Source organism: Rhinoderma darwinii, chromosome 3, assembly GCF_050947455.1.
Source record: "Rhinoderma darwinii isolate aRhiDar2 chromosome 3, aRhiDar2.hap1, whole genome shotgun sequence".
Lineage (NCBI taxonomy): Eukaryota > Metazoa > Chordata > Amphibia > Anura > Rhinodermatidae > Rhinoderma > Rhinoderma darwinii.
The window spans coordinates 60,537,882-60,555,205 of NC_134689.1; positions in this window are offsets into that span (position 1 = coordinate 60,537,882).

Consider the following 17,324-nt stretch of genomic DNA (forward strand, 5'->3'; position numbering starts at 1 on the left):
CGCCTCCCACTTGACACGAATCTTTGATTGGTTCCGGCACGGCGGGATGAAAGAATGGGTGTCCATGGAACAGGCGTTTACATCCATCCCAGTACAGGCCCTGCCGAGGTTGGGCAGACATGTTCCCAGGGTTGTGCGGTCCCACCCGACAATCGGTCCCACCCTAGCAGTCGCATCGCGGGTGTTTCCTCGGGCGGAATTCTTGCCGTCCCCCTCCCCGCTATTTCTGATTTTAGGCAACCCTGCATTTCCACCGGGATTGGATAGTGGCCCATTTCAAGTATGGTTGCGGGCGGGTAAGGGGCAGGCCCTACAATTTCAGCAGGAGGGGAGGTGGATGACGAGCGATCAAATACGAGCTCTGTCGGATCCGGTCTCTTTCTCGGCGTGGCAGGTTAACCAGTTGCGACATTTCCTGATGTCCCTAGAACATCCTGGAGTTCAGCAACGGGACTGCTCCGCGTTTGAACTCCTGTGTACAGGCACGATCCGACATGCTTTGTCCAGAGTCTATGGGTTCTTGATCTCGCCCCCCAATTTGCCGCCACCTTCATACTTGCGTAGTTGGGAAAGGGACTTGGGCGAAACATTCACCCCTGAACAACGAGACCGCCTGTTCACCATGACGCATAAGTCCTCCATGGCCAGTAGATTTCAAGAGGCAGGATTTAAGATATTGTCCCGTTGGTACAGGGTGCCTTCCAGATTGCATTCAATGATCCCGGCGGCCTCGCCACTATGCTGGAGATGTGGGGACCATGCGGGTACAATTTTGCATATTTTCTGGGACTGCCCACTCCTGACTGGGTTCTGGTCCGAGGTGTGGCGTATTTCCTCATAGTTCACGGATTGTCCTCTCCCGCGATCTCCGGGCCTCTTCCTGCTTCATTTGTGCGAGGTCCGACTGCCCTTGTATAGACGTTCGGTAGTTCGACACCTGGTAAACGCGGCTAGGGCATGTGTTCCTGCACTGTGGAAACAGTCCTGTCCGCCGACGGTGGGCATGTGGTTCGGCAAGATCCAGGAGATCATGAGAATGGAGGACCTCACGGCATCAATGAAGGGGACTCATGCCTCCTTCCTAAAAACTTGGCGTGAATGGATTCGTTTCCAAACGACCGAGGAATATAAAACCATCATGGCATCTTGAATTCCCGTCTAGACACGGTATGTCAGGTCAGCTCCCCCCCCCTCCCCTCTTTTTTGTTTTCTCCCCCCATTTCCTTCTCTTTCTTTCCTCACTATTTTGTCTTTCCTTCTTTCTGTCTCTGCATCTCTCTTCTCCTTTGATGCACCGGTGCGCACTCAGGATATATCATGCACGGCTGCGGGTTCAGGGTGCATATCGGAGATTCCTTAATTAACTGTATTTAGCGACATGGTACTTTCAGGTGACCCCATGTACTTATGCGGGGCAGATAACTGACCTGTGAAACGTTGACTGTTTTTCATTGCCTTTTTTCGCACTGTGTTATGTATATTCTGTACGATTTGTAATTTTTAAATAAACACAAAATGACAAATAAAAGAATTTATTAAAAAAAAAAAAAAAAAAAAGAATCTGAGCAGAAACTATATCCCTGAACACTTCACAATTCATCCGGCTGCTTCTGTCTTCAGTCACATCATCAATAAACACTAGTGACTCAGTGCCTTTGGCAGCCATGCATGCCCATGCCATCACACTACATCCACCATGTTATACAGAGGATGTGGTGTGCTTTGGATCATGAGCCATTCCAAGCATTCTACATACTTTTTTCCTCCCATCATTCTGATACAGGTAGATCTCAATTTCATCTGTCCACAGAATGCTGTTCCAGAACTGGACTGGCTTCTTTAGATGTTGTTTAGCAAAGTCTAATCCGGCCTTTCTATTTTTGAGGCTGATTAATGGTTAACCTTGTGGTGAACCCTCTGTATTTGCTCTCATGAAGTCTTCCCTTTATGGTAGACTTGGATACTGATACACCTACTTCCAGGAGAGGGTTTTCCACTTGTGTAGATATTGTGAAGGGGTTATTCTTCACCATGGAAAGGATTCTGCGATCATCCACCACTGTTGCTTTCCATGGACATACAGGCCTTTTGGAGTTCACGAGATCACCAGTGCGCTCTTTTTTGTCTAAAATTTACCAAACTGTTGATTTGGCCACTCCTAACATTTGTGCTATGTCTCTGATGTTTTTTGTTTTTTTTCATTTTCTCAACCTAATGATGGTCTGTTTTCACTTTCATTGAGAGCTCCTTTGACCTCATGTTGTGGGTTCACAGCAACAGCTTCCAAATGCAAATGCCACACCTGGAATCAACTCCAGACCTTTTACCTGTTTTATTAATGATGGATTAACGAGGGAATAGCCCATGCAGCCCATTAAATAGCTTTGGAGATAATTGTCCAATTACTTTTGGTCCCTTGAAAAAGAGGCAGCTACATATTAAAGAGCTGTAATTCCTATACCTTTCCTCAAATTAGGATGTGAATACCCTCAAATTAAAGATGAGAATCTGCACTTTAACCCCATATTGATTATATAACTGTATATTTAATATGTTTTGATAAACAGCTAAAATGCCAAAACTTGTGTCACAGTCCAAATAATTCTGGACCTAACTGTATGTCCTGGATTTCTTCTGGATTTTTGTCACAACACATGGTTTAATCTGCCTCAAAATCCACACGTACACTTACAATCCAAGAAGAACTCTTTGGCTTGTTACAGTAACAAGGCAAAACTTTAAAGTAACTAAAAATAACAGATACAGGAACATCCAAAAGAGTTAGAAAAATAAAAAAGAGAAATTAACAGAACCCAATAGTTAGCATGCATGTTCATATAGTCTGTGTTCCTGGGCTTTGTAGAGACAATAATACACAATCCAGTATTTTGTAATGGTCTCCAAAACCAGTGACAATGTTTCGGGTTTAGTCTCTTGGCCTCGTTCACATCGGCGTTGGTTTCCGTTCATGTGTTCCGTTGTAGCTTTCCAGTCGGAGGAATCCATGAATGGAAAGCCAAACTGAAAACAAAGCTTCCGTTTGCATTACCATTGATTTCAATGGTAATGCCTCCATTGCAAATGGTTTTCGCTTGTCTACGTCTACGTTCCGTAAGGTGTCAGTTTTCTTAGCGGAAACAATAGCGTAGTCACAAACCTTATGGAACGGAGACAAATGCAAAACATTTGCAACGGAAGAATTACCAAAAAAAGATGGTAATGCAAACAGAATCTTTGGTTTCCGTTTATGGGTTCCTCCGAATGAAAGCTGCAACGGAACCCATGAACGGAAACCAATGCTGATGTGAACACAGCCTTACTTGTATAAATTGATCTCTTGGGGCAGGTTCTTAGGACCTAATTTTTTCACTAAACCTGCCAATCTCTAACATAAGGATAGGGCATTCTCGTTTATATACCGGTGTTAAACTTAATCCCAACACTAGCTATACACTACACTATACAAATTACAATTGTACATTTACAGAACATAAATTCTAACAGACACACATCAAATAATTGAAAGACCCATAGAAATTCAGATATGTCCATGTGAATCCCAAAACCTATAGTGAACCTCATCTGTACGTCACTGTTGACCGCAAAGATATCAATATATCCACTGGAGACTTAAACTATATCCTATGGAGTTTAACTTGAATAGCAAGATTAGAGGTGAATCAAATGGTATGGGAACATTTAATGAGCCCCGGGAAAGCATTTGCCACCAGCTTGAAATAATGACATTGCACAAATTTAAAGAGTATGAATCAAAAGAATAATAATTTAGTCCATAAATGTCCAGTGTGGTCCTAAACAGGTTCTAGCGGCTGTAGTATGATAGAATTCTTAATGTTATATGCAGAGTAGAAACTCCATGAGAAATACCCTTTTCCCCTGATAGGAAATATATTTGTATTTACCTTAGACAATGTTCCCTTTGAGTCTAAAGTTTCTAAGATAGATTAAAAGACAAAAGTAAGTACATAGAAAATGCACAGGAAATTGTTCAAATTAAACCAGGTTTTGTGACGTAACATATATTTTTAAAAAAACATTTTCACCATGGCTAAAATTTGACCATGCCATTCTCCCTCAAAAAGAATTAAAGGGTTTTTCCAGCCCCTAAAAATTGAAGGCCTATTTTCAGGATAGGCCATCAATAGCTGATAGGTCGGGGTCCTACTGTCGGGACCCGGGCCGATCAGCTGTTTTGAAGGGGTCACAGTGCTCATTCGAGCGCTGCTTTCCCTTTATTTTCCTTACTTGATTACACTCTGAATCGCCGACACAGCAGCAGCGGCGGCGGATCACAGTAATGCATTCTGACATTGAAGTCAATGAAAGAACAGGCTGCAATACCTGTGGATCGCCGCTACTTACGTGTCGATGATTCAGTGAGGAACTAGAAATAAAAGGGAAGCAGCGCTTGTACGAGGGCTGCAGCCCCTTCAAAACAGCTGATCTGCAGACCCCGATCCAATTCGTAGGGGCTGAAAAACAGGACTCCCCTTATACATGCACAAAGATATGTTCTCTCCCTGTATCTCTTCCTGTTTAATTTACCCTTCCTCAAGTTCCAGCATTTTCTTACCTCTCCTGAAAATGTTACTTCACATATTTTATATTCTACTGAAACCTATAACCAATAGGGATCTTCATCCATGTTATGATCGTCCCTAATTTGTCATTAACATTCTCAACAAAAATAAAAACATCTTACATTCTCCTATATCACTTTTTGGTTATGATCAAATACTTGATTTTTTTGGGTTATGCCCCGACAAGATATAAAAGAAGAGCTTTATATACTTTAGGTGTAATGCAAAAATAAAATATAGACTTAAATGTTATTACCAGCAATGTGCTCTTCACTACGAACATCTTCTAAAGCCTAAAGAAAAAAAACAAAGAAGCAATGAGTAAAGTATTAAAAAGAAATGCAGTAATTCTATGGAATTCTAGAACAGCTACAAGATCAAGATCTTCTTATGTATTTCAAATTGCTAATATATTATATATAATCTATCAGTATGTTTTTGGAGTGGGGGAGGAAATCGGTGTGGCCAGACTACACTGCCGTTGTGATTTAAACAATTCCGAGTGTTCATAAGGATAATTGGCCAGTATCAATGCACAAAACGATGAATAATAAAAGTATTGTTTATCCTTGAAGAAAATTGATATGAAATAAATAAATATTATCCTTATTGTTTATTGATTTGTAAAAAGTAGATGGTCCACTCCAAAATAAATGGGTTGTTTAACCTCTTCCCGCGCTACGCCGCAACAGTACGTCCTCGAGAGGGCTTGCTTCCCGCACCAGGACGTACAGTTGCGGACCGGTCCCCAAGGCACACTGTCCTAACGGACAGTGTCCGGGAATCGGGAGGTCAGCTGTCCCCACAGCTGACACTCCAGTCTTGCCGGTCAGCGGACCATCGCCGCTGATTTTGGCAATTAACCCCTTAAATTTGGCGACCGACGGATTAAATGGGTTTGAAGCATATCGGCAGCCCCCACGAAGTGACTGTGGGGGCTGCCAATGCTTGTCATGGCAAACGGAGGCTACACAATGGGCTTCGGGTTGCCATGTACGGACTGTCACGTCACAATGACAGTTAGAATACATTACAATACGTAGGTAGCGTAATGTATTATAGCAGAGATCAGAGCTGCAAGTCCTCAAGTCCCCTAGTGGGACAAGTACAAAAAGTAAAAAAAGTTAAGAAAAGTGTAAAAATAAAAGTGTAAAAATAAAAGTTATGTTAGAAAAAAACAAGAAATGCTTCTTTTCCTATAAGTCTGAGACTGAAAACGTTAAAAAAAAAGTACATATATTTGGTATCACCGCATTCGTAATGACCCAAACTATAATGTTATTTTTCCCGCACGATGAACACCGAGAAAAAACATCTATAAAAAAACTATGCAGGAATCACTATTTTTTGGTCACCACCCATCCTAAAATAGAGAATATAAAGTGATCAAAGTCGCATGTACCCGAAAATTGTACCAATAAAAACTACAACCCATCCCGCAAAAAACAAGCCCTTACACAGCTTGTTTGACTAATAAATAAAAAAGTTATGGCTCCCAGAATATGGTGACACAGAAAATAAATTATTTTAAAACAAAGTGATGTTATTGTGCAAACGCTGCAATACATAAAAAAAACTATATACATTTGGTATCGGCGTAATCGTATCGACCCGCAGAATAAAGTCAAATGTCATTTATAGCGCACGGTGAATGCTGTAAAAAATATAAACTAAAAAACATATACATGGCATCGCCATACCCGGGAGAACCCGCTTAACGTTTTATGAGCTATTTTGTCTTCAGTGGCACAAACTGGGTACAACATATTATGCACTAAAATGGCATATCAGTGGAAAGTTGCAATTTTCACTTTGAACTATCCGCTGCGCATATACCCCTTTGCGCACCACGACTTAATAGCACATCGCGGTGAGGAGGTTGATGTGTGGAGCCGGCTCACGTGCTGAGCCTGATCCATTTGCTGCGGGTCTCAGCTGTGTATTACAGCTGACACCCGTGACTAACGGACAGGAACAGCGATCGTGCTTTTACAGAAACCTGTAAAATTAACAATACACTGCAATACATTAGTAAAATGATCGCTGGTTCAAGTCCCAATAGGGGACTAATAAAATGTGTAAAATAATTAAAGTTATTAGTAGTGAGACAGAAAAAAACCTTAAAAGTAAAAAAAAAAAACACTTTTCCCATTTTTCTTATAAAGTAATGTCAAAAAATAAAAAAACAAAACAAAATTGGTATTGCTACGTCTGTAAAATTCTGAACTACTACAATATACAGTTATTTAACTTGCACGGTAAACACTGTAAAAAAATGTATAGAAAACAATGTATAACAACTTTTTGATCACTTTTTATGCACCAAAAAATGGTACCAATAAAACCAATAGCTCGTCCCACAAAAAATTAGCCCTCGTACCGCTCAAATTGATTGGTGAAACAAAACAATTTTTTATTTTAACAAACAGATTTTTCTTTGTAAAAGTAGTAAAATATAAAAAACAACTACCGTATTTTTCGGACTATAAGGCGCACCTGACCATAAGACGCACCCAGGTAGTGGACAACAGAAAAAAAGAAAAAAATTAAAGCCAAAACTTCTTTTATATTTTTTTTTATCGATTGAGCGGTGTGAGGTCTTATTTTGTTGCGGGACGAAATTCTTTTATTTTTTACATTGTGCTTGGGGAAAAATGGGAAAAGGTTTTTTTATTAACATTCCTAAAAACGTATCTAACATTTTTTTTTTTTTTTTACACATTTTTTTAGTTCCTCTAGGGGACTTGAACCAGCAGCCACTTGGTTACATGTAGAGTTACTGAAACAGCGTAACTACACTGTTTCCCTAACTCCAATAGTAGTGAATGGCAGTTTTGGAAGCAGCGTAGCATGCGAGCTACGCTGTTTAGGTAACTACTGTTCAGTTCTATGGAAGTTACGGAAACAGCGTAGCTCAGTGGCCGGGACAGCACAGAAATCTAGAACGGGGTTTAGGGGGCCCCGTTCTAGAGATAGGTGCGGGTCCCAGAGGTGGGACCTGCATCTATCTGACATTTATGACATATCCTGTGGATATGTCATAAATGTCCTTCATAGAAAAACCCCTATAATTGCCGCAGTCGCTACTGACCATGGCATTTAACTAGTTAAAGGGGGTTTGCCATAAAACACATGAGTCCCCTATCCACAGAATAGGGGCTACATGTGAGATCGCTGGGGGTCCGACCGCTGGGACCCCAGCAATAAGGAGAACAGGGGAGCGAAAATCACCCAGAGCGCTACATGAGAAGCCTGAACTTCCGGGTTCTGTGTCCGGCTTATCTGTTCCGCAGCTCCATAGAGACTAATGGAGAGCTGCTCGCGCATGCGCAGAAGAATCCCATTGATCTCTATGAAGCTGCCGGACACAGAACGCGGAAGTCATAGCTTACCATGCAGCGCTCTTGGTAACTTTCGGTCCCCGTTCTCCTTATCGATCACACATGTATCATACATGTGTTTTATGGCACCATACATCACCCCCCTCCAGATCCATGATGTGCCGGCACGTCATGGGTCGGGAAGGGGTTTAGTAATGAAGCGGTCATGGCGCCCGGCGATGCCGGGTCCCTTGACTGCGGACAGTAAGACGCAGGGACTTTTTAGCAAGATTTATTCTTGCTAAAAACTGCGTCTTATAGTCCGAAAAATACGGTATATGAACTTAGTATCACCGTAATTGTATTAATCCGCAGAATAAAGTAAAGTTTTCGATTTTAACCACACGGCGAAAGCCGTAAAAACAAAACCCCCAAAAAATGGAGGAATCACAGTTTTTCTCATTTCAGCCCCCAAAGAATTTTTTTTCAGTTTCCCAGTACATTTGATGGTCATTTAAATAGTGTCAATAGAAACTACAACTCCTCCTGCAAGAAATAAGCCCTCACATCACTCTATTAACGGAAAGAGAAAAAAGTTATGGATCTTGGAATGCTGGGAGTGAAAAACGAAAATAAGAAAGCAAAAATGGATCAGTCCTGGAAGGGTTAATTAATTTGTAATGACAAAAATGTATGACCACATGTGGGGTATTTCCGTACTCGGGAGAAATTGCTTTACAATTAGGGTGTTTTATCTCATTTATCCCTTGTGAAAATAAGAAAATTCAACATTTTAGTGGAAAAAAAAGTTATATTAATTTGCGCGGCCTAACTCTAATAAATTATGCAAAAGAACTGTGGGGTCAAAATGCTAACTTTACCCCTAGAAAAATTCCTTGAGGGGTGTAGTTTCTAGAATGGGGTAACTTTTGGGGTATTTCCACTGTTTAGGTCCCTCCAGGGCGTTGCAAACGTGACATGGCACCGAAAACCATTCCAGCGGAATCTGTGCTCCAAAATCCAAGGCGCTCCTTCCCTTCTGAGCCCTGCTGTGGGTCCAATCAGCAGTTTATTACTGCATGTGGGGTATTGATGTAATCGGGAGATATTGCTTTACAAATGTTGGGGTACATTTTTTTCTTTATTCCTTGTAAATATTAAAAATGTCTATGTTTTTTCAGAAAAAAAGTAGATTTTAATTTTTACAGACTAATTCCAATATATTTAGCCAAAAACCTGTCTGGTCAAAATGCTAACTATACCCCTAGATAAATTCCTTGAGAGGTGTAGTTTCCAAAATGGGGTAACTTTTGGGGTGTTTCCACTGTTTTGGCACCACAAGACCTCTTTAAACCTGACAAGGTGCCTAAAATATATTCTAAAAAAAAAGGATGCCCAAAATCCACTAGGTGCTCTTTTGCTTTAAAGGCCTGTGTTTCAGTCTATTAGATCACTAGGGCCACATGTGGGATATTTCTAAAAACTCCAATAATATCTAAGCAATAAAATATTGAGTTGCATTTCTCGGGTAAAACCTTCTGTGGTACAAAAAAAATGTATTACAAATTAGGGATGTCACGATACCAGAATTTGGACTTCGATACCGATACTTCGTTTAGTATTACATAGTTACATAGTTACATAGTTAGTACGGCTGAAAAAAGACACATGTCCATCAAGTTCAACCAAGGGAAGGGAAAAGGGAAGGAAAAATTTCTACACATAGGAGCTAATATTTTTTTGTTCTAGGAAATTATCTAACCCTTTTTTAAAGCCATCTACTGTCCCTGCTGTGACCAGCTCCTGCGGTAGGCTATTCCATAGATTCACAGTTCTCACTGTAAAGAAGCCTTGTCGCCTCTGCAGCTTGAACCTTTTTTTCACCAGACGGAGGGAGTGCCCCTTGTTTTTTGAGGGGGTTTTACAAGGAACAGGATTTCACCATATTTTTTGTATGTGCCATTAATATATTTATATAAGTTAATCATGTCCCCCCTTAGTCGTCTTTTTTCAAGGCTAAATAGGTTTAATTCTTTCAATCTTTCCTCATAACTTAAATTCTCCATGCCCCTAATTAGCTTCGTTGCTCTTCTTTGTATTTTTTCCAACTCCAGGGCATCCTTTCTATGAACTGGAGCCCGAACTGAACTGCATATTCTAGATGAGGCCTCACTAATGCTTTGTAAAGTGGTAATATTACATCCCTGTCCCGCGAGTCCATGCCTCTTTTAATACACGACAATATCCTGCTGGCCTTTGAAGCAGCTGATTGACACTGCATGCTGTTATTGAGTTTATGATTTACAAGTACACCCAGATCCTTCTCAACAAGTGAATCCGCCAGTGTAGCTCCCCCTAGTACATATGATGCATGCAGGTTGTTGGTACCCAGATGCATAACTTTACATTTATCTACATTAAACTTCATCTGCCAAGTGGACGCCCAAACACTTAGTTTGTTTAAATCTGCCTGCAATTCATGAACATCTTCCATAGACTGAACTATATTACATAGCTTGGTGTCATCTGCAAAAATAGAAATAGTGCTATTAATCCCATCCTCTATATCATTAATAAATAAGTTGAATAATAGTGGTCCCAGCACTGAACCCTGGGGTACACCACTTATAACCGGTGACCATTCAGAGAAGGAATCATTGACCACAACTCTCTGGATACGGTCCTTGAGCCAATTCTCAATCCAATTACAAACGATATTTTCTAAACCTATAGTCCTTAATTTACCCATTAGGCGTCTATGGGGGACAGTGTCAAATGCCTTTGCAAAGTCCAAAAACACTAAATCCACAGCGGCCCCTCTGTCTAGACTTCTGCTCACCTCTTCATAAAAACAGATTAGGTTAGTTTGACAACTTCTGTCCTTAGTAAAACCGTGCTGGCTGTCACTTATAATGCTATTTATTGTCACATAATCCTGTATATAGTCCCTCAATAGCCCCTCAAACATTTTCCCCACGATGGATGTTAAGCTTACTGGTCTATAATTACCTGGGGAAGACCTAGAGCCCTTTTTGAAAATAGGCACCACATTTGCGCTGCGCCAGTCCCTTGGCACTATACCAGTCACTAGAGATTCTCTGAATATTATGAAAAGGGGGGCAGAAATAACTGAACTGAGCTCCTTAAGAATTCTATGGTGTAACCCATCTGGTCCCAGGGCCTTGTGCACATTTATTTTATTTAATTTAGCTTGGACCATCTCTACATTCATCCAATTCAGTATATCAACTGATATATTAACAGCACTGGCAGCGGCTACATCAGCTGCTCTTTCTTCAGTTGTATATACAGAGCTAAAGAACCCATTTAGTAACTCTGCCTTCTCTTGATCCCCTGTGATCAACTCCCCATTACCATTATCTAGGGGTCCTACATGTTCAGACCTTGGCTTTTTAGCATTTATATACTTGAAGAATTTTTGGGGATTTGTTTTACTATCCTTGGCCACCTGCCTTTCATTTTGTATTTTTGCTAATTTTATAAAATTTTTACAGATTTTATTAAGCTCTTTATATTTTACAAAGGCTACAGCTGTACCCTCAGATTTGTATTTTTTAAATGCCCTTTTTTTGTCATGTATTGCCCCTTTCACAGAAGGTGTAAGCCATGTGGGGTTTAATTTGAGTCGTTTATACTTGTTACCTATAGGAATAAATTTTGCACTATAATAACTCAAAGTAGATTTGAAAATCTCCCATTTATCATTTGTTCCATTATTTGACATTAGTTCTTCCCAGTCCATATCCTGAATTGCAGCCCTCATCCTGGGGAAATTGGCTTTCTTAAAATTAAATGTTTTTGCCCTCCCAGCCTGCGTTTGTTTTTTACAGTATAGGTAAAATGTAACTATATTATGATCACTGTTACCGAGGTTTTCACGAACATTGACATTCCCAACAAGATCTGCATTATTAGAAATGACCAGATCCAACAGAGCTTCACCTCTAGTCGGGTCTTCCACAAACTGGCCCATAAAATTTTCCTGCAACAGGTTGAGGAAATGTCTCCCCTTTGCAGTTGAAGCCGAACCATGACACCAATTAATATCCCGGAAATTAAAATCTCCCATTATCACTACAGTACCCGCCTGTGCAGCCCGCTCCATCTGTTTATATAGCTGAACATCCATCTCCTCAGTTATATTGGGGGGGTCTATAGATTACACCAAAAGTAATTTTTTCAGTGTTTAGCTCCCTTTCTAGTTCCACCCACAAGGTTTCAACCTCCTCACAGTCTTCACCCACTATTGTCTCTTTCACACTCGCCTTCATATCATTTCTCACATACAGACATACACCACCACCTTTCCTATTTGCCCTGTCTTTCCGAAAAAGTGTAAAACCCTGTAGATTTACAGCCCAGTCATGTGAAGAGTCCAGCCATGTTTCAGCAACACCAACTATATCTATATTTTCTTCCAGTATCAAGGCCTCCAGCTCCCCCATTTTGCTTGCAAGACTTCTGGCATTTGTGAACATACACTTTAACTTGCCTGTCAGTTTTTCACTTTTATTATCAGAAATGTGATTTGACATTAATCGGGCCTTTTTATTTACACTGATGTTTTGTAACGAAAGGATCTCCTTATCTTGTTGTCTAGTCCTCTCCCCACATTCTGTTTCTCCCCCCACCAATATAGTCTGACCCCTCTCTAACCTGGCTACCCCTTTTTTTTCTACATTGACCTCCCTATTGCGATTTCGATACCAAGTTCGATACTTTTGGCAACAGTAATAAAAAAAAATTCTTCCGTTTTCTGAGGTGAGGCGCAACGTGTGATGAATTTTGAACGCGCCTCACATTAATAGTAATTAATCCCATCATGTTTCTCAATCATAATGGGTTAATGTGCGAGGTACATATTAATGTGAGGAACATGGAGGTTAAATTCATCGCACCTAGCACCTTACATTAATAAGTGAATGAAAGCCGTGTTTATTTCATTTTTTTACAGCGTACACATCATAATTGATTCAAAAAAATTGTTGTGCGCGCCATTACTGAATGTGTATATTTTATGTATTGAGACTTATTTTAATGTTTATTGTAAAAAAGGTGAATGTGTATTTTTTTTTTAAATTTAACAATACTTTGTTTTTACTTTATTTTTAAACTTTAATGTACTGACACATATCAGATATGTGACAGTACATTAGCCTGTGGACGGATAGCACACAGGCAGTTGTTAGGGCATACTTGGGTATGTCCTAACAACATGAAATATGGTAAGACAGCCCTGGGGTCCGTCAATAGTCCCTGTGCTGTCTGCCCATATATGGTATGGCCCTCGATCGCGTCACAGGAATTCCCTGTGACGCGATCCAGGGGCATCCCCCCTTCTCATTTTCCCCTGAATGCTGCAGTCAGCTGTGATCGCAGCATTCAGGGGAACAACGGCGGAGATGAGAGGTTTCTCTGATCTCCGCCGTTACAGAGCGGGGCTGCGGCAGTGTAATACAGTCATTGCCCCGCTCCTGACAGGAAGTGCGCGCGCGGTCAGCATGAGGAGGTGCGGCCGGCGCTGCACTAATGAGCGGCAGTTCAGGCACTGAGGACAGAACATGGGGGTGTTTTGCAGTGCGCCCGAAATGTTCTGTCTTCAGTGCTGCCGCTCATTAGTGCAGCGATGGCCGCATCGCATCATCCTGACCCCGCAAACTTATCATGACTCAGGAGCGGGGCTGTGGCTGAATTACACATGTATTACACAGCCACAGCCACGCTCCCATACATTCATGTATTACTATACTGAGCTGTGCGGCTGCGCAGCTCAGTATCGAAATACAGGAAATAGCGGTATCGAACCGTTTAGGGATGCACAGTATCGAAACAGTATCGAAGTTTCGATGCACCGTGCATCCCTATTACAAATGAATTTCGGCAAAAAATACAGTAAAAAAATAGTGTAGTAGCGTATTAGCCAGAAACAATATGCAATGTTAAATACTGTATTTAACATGGCAAAAAAAATAAAATTTGTAAATTTCACCTCTACTTTGCTTTAATTCCTGTGAAATTCCTAAAGGGTTAAAACACATTATGAATGCTGATTTGGATACTTTGAGGGGTGCAGTTTTCAAAATGGGGTGATTTATGGGGACTTTCTAATATATAAGGCCCTCAAAGCCACTTCAGAACTGAACTGGTCCCTGAAAAAAATTGCCTTTTTACATTTTCTTTAAAATAAGAGAAATTGCTGCTAAAGTTCTAAGCCTTGTAACGTCCGAGAAAAATGAAAGGATGTTCAAAAAACGATGCAAACATAAAGTAGACATATGGGAAATGTTAACTAGTAACTGTCTTAGGGTATGTTCACACGGCGGGGGTCCGTAACGGCTGAAATTACGGGGATGTTTCAGCCTGAAAACATCCCCGTAATTTCAGCCGTACCGGCATGTGCAGGCGCTTGAACGCCGCGTCAATTACGGCCGTAATTAGCGCTGCTATTCATTGGAGTCAATGAATAGCGGCTCCAATTACGGCCAAAGAAGTGACAGGTCACTTCTTCTACGCGGGCGTCTATTTACGCGCCGTCATTTGACAGCGGCGCGTAAATATACGCCTCGTGTGAACAGACAAACGTCTGCCCATTGCTTTCAATGGGCAGATGTTTGTCAGCGCTATTGAGGCGCTATTTTCGGGCGTAATTCGGGGCAAAAACGCCCGATTTACGTCCGTAAATAGGCCGTGTGAACATACCCTTACAAGCACATACATTTGAATTTAGAAAAATGCTAATTAAATTATCTCTACGTTTTGGTGTTTTTCACAAAAAATATTGAATTTATCGACAAAATTTGTTCACTAACATAAAGTACAATATGTCACGAAAAAAAAACAATCTCAGAATCGCTTGGATAGGTAAAAGCATTCCAAAGTTATTACCACATATAGTAACACATGTCATATTTTAAAATGAGGCTCTGTCATTTGGTCCAAAAGTGGCTGCGGCGGGAACGGGTTACAAAATAAAAATGAAGATAACTATATTTAGAGGGCATTAATAGATAAATTGATAAGCGTTGCAGTGATTAAAAAAAAAAAAACAGTATTGGGAAAACCCCTTTAAGAAAGTTACTGTTTGCTGCAAAATTACAAATAGTTAGAAAGTGGATTTCAAGTTGCCCCTTAGAAATCTAATTATGGAAACAAAATCTTGTAACCATAATAAAATATGAGAAGTTATATTATAATATTATGGGGGTTCAATAAAGAAGTACTTTGTGGGAAAAATGGGAATGAAGTAGTTCTCAGACCGGTCTTGTATGTCAAATTGTTCATTGAATTTTTGTATGTATAATTGGAATTTGTGAATATTTGTTATGAATACAGAAATAAAAATATTTAAATATAAAAAAAATTGTCTGCTTTCAAGGATAGCAGCCATCTTTACTCGGTCACATTAGACACGGTGACGGCTTAACAATCCAACATAACTGTACGTTGGATTGCGTTATGACCTTTGAAACAGCGACATAACTATACGTAAAAAGGTCACCAAGCGGTTAACAATGCTTTACAGTCAGAATCTCTTTAGGATAATAACAACCTCTCAAATTATACTTTCCTCACATTCCTCTCAAAATGTAATCCTATACATAAAAATACACGAGTACAAAATAATTGGGGGGGATATGCGTCTTATTCTAAAAAGGCAACTACAAATTCTTACTTGGAAAGTAGAAGACGATTTCTTATCTTTTCGACTTTGTGAGGAACTCTCTCTTGACGAATCACTAGATACAATTTTCCTGACTGGATTCAAAGCTGGACGTTTTCTAATGGATGAAGTTTTCTATAGAAAAAAAACAAAATAATGAAACAACACAAGACACCTAGGTAGTCATGTTCCACTCAATGGCAATTACGAATTGAGCATTACAAGCACCCTCAAAGTAGCGCTGGGCAATTACGACCTAAACCAAAATCACGATTAATTGAACATGTAACCTTGATTATGATAATTGAACGATTATTTAGGCCACATCTCTATTTGCGTGCCACGTCCCTATTTGCATACTACACCATTGAGTTAATATTTATCCCCTGAGCCTGCTGCATACTACTGTATATAATATACTCCCTGAAACTGCCCCCACAGTATATTGCCCCATAGTGCTCCCCACACAGTATAATGTCCCATAGCTGCCCCCACACATTATAATGCCCCTATAACTGCCTCCACACAGTATATTAACCCATAGTGCTCCCCACACAGTATATTGCCCCATAGTTGCCCCCACACATTATAATGCCCCTATAACTGCCTCCACACAGTATAATGCACCCATAGCTGCCCCCACACATTATAATGCCCCTCATAAATGCCACCACAACATAATGCCCCCAATAACTGCATCCACAAAGTATAATGCCCCTATATTTGCCTCCACAGAGTATAATGCCTCCAGAGTAAAGTGCCCATCATAACTGCCACCACACAGTATAATGCCGACAGGCTCAATGACGTTACTGCCTCGCGTCCAGCGATATATAGTGAATGGTGGAGCAGTTACCTTACGGCCCCCTGCTCTACCATTGGATTCAACTGTATCTGCGTCCTGAAGATGCAGATACTGTTTAAACCGGGAGAAAATAATTGATAAACCCAAAAGTCGCAAGATTCCTCCCGGAAGTCAATTAATCTATCAATATGTTTTGAGAGTGTGAGAAGAAACCAGAGTACACAGAAGAAACAATACACTGGGAACTCACTCGCAAAGTAAAGTTTAGCAATGAAAATGTTAGCACAACCAAGCAACACCTTCCGTACAAAAAATGTATAATGAAGTACAGCACAAGTCAAAAGAGTTTTACAAAACCCCATTCACATGCAGTAAAAGAAAATCAGTACAGACTTTAGGGTAATCTGCAGATTTTCAAAGCCTCCTCATTTCAGGGGCTCAAAAGCAATTGGACAAATTAACATTACCATAAATAAAATGTTGTTTTTTTATTACTTTGTAGGGAATCCTTTGCAGGCAATGACTGCCTGAAGTCTGGTACCCATGGACATCACCAAACGCTGGGTTTCCTCCTATGTGATGTATTGCCAGGCCTTTACTGCAGATGTCTTCAGTTGTTGCTTGTTTGTGGGTCTTTCTGTGCTTTGTCTTAAGCAAGTGAATTGCATGCTCGATCCGGTTGAGATCTTGTGATGGACTTGGCCATTGCAGAATATTCCACTTCTTTGCCTTAAAAAACTCCTGGGTTGCTTTCGCAGTATGTTTTTGGTCATTGTCCATCTATACTGTGAAGTGACGTCCAATCAACCTTGCTGCATTTAGTTGAATCTGAGCAGAAAGTATATCCCTGAACACTTCAGAATTCATCCGGCTGCTTCTGTCTTCAGTCACATCATCAATAAACACTAGTGACTCAG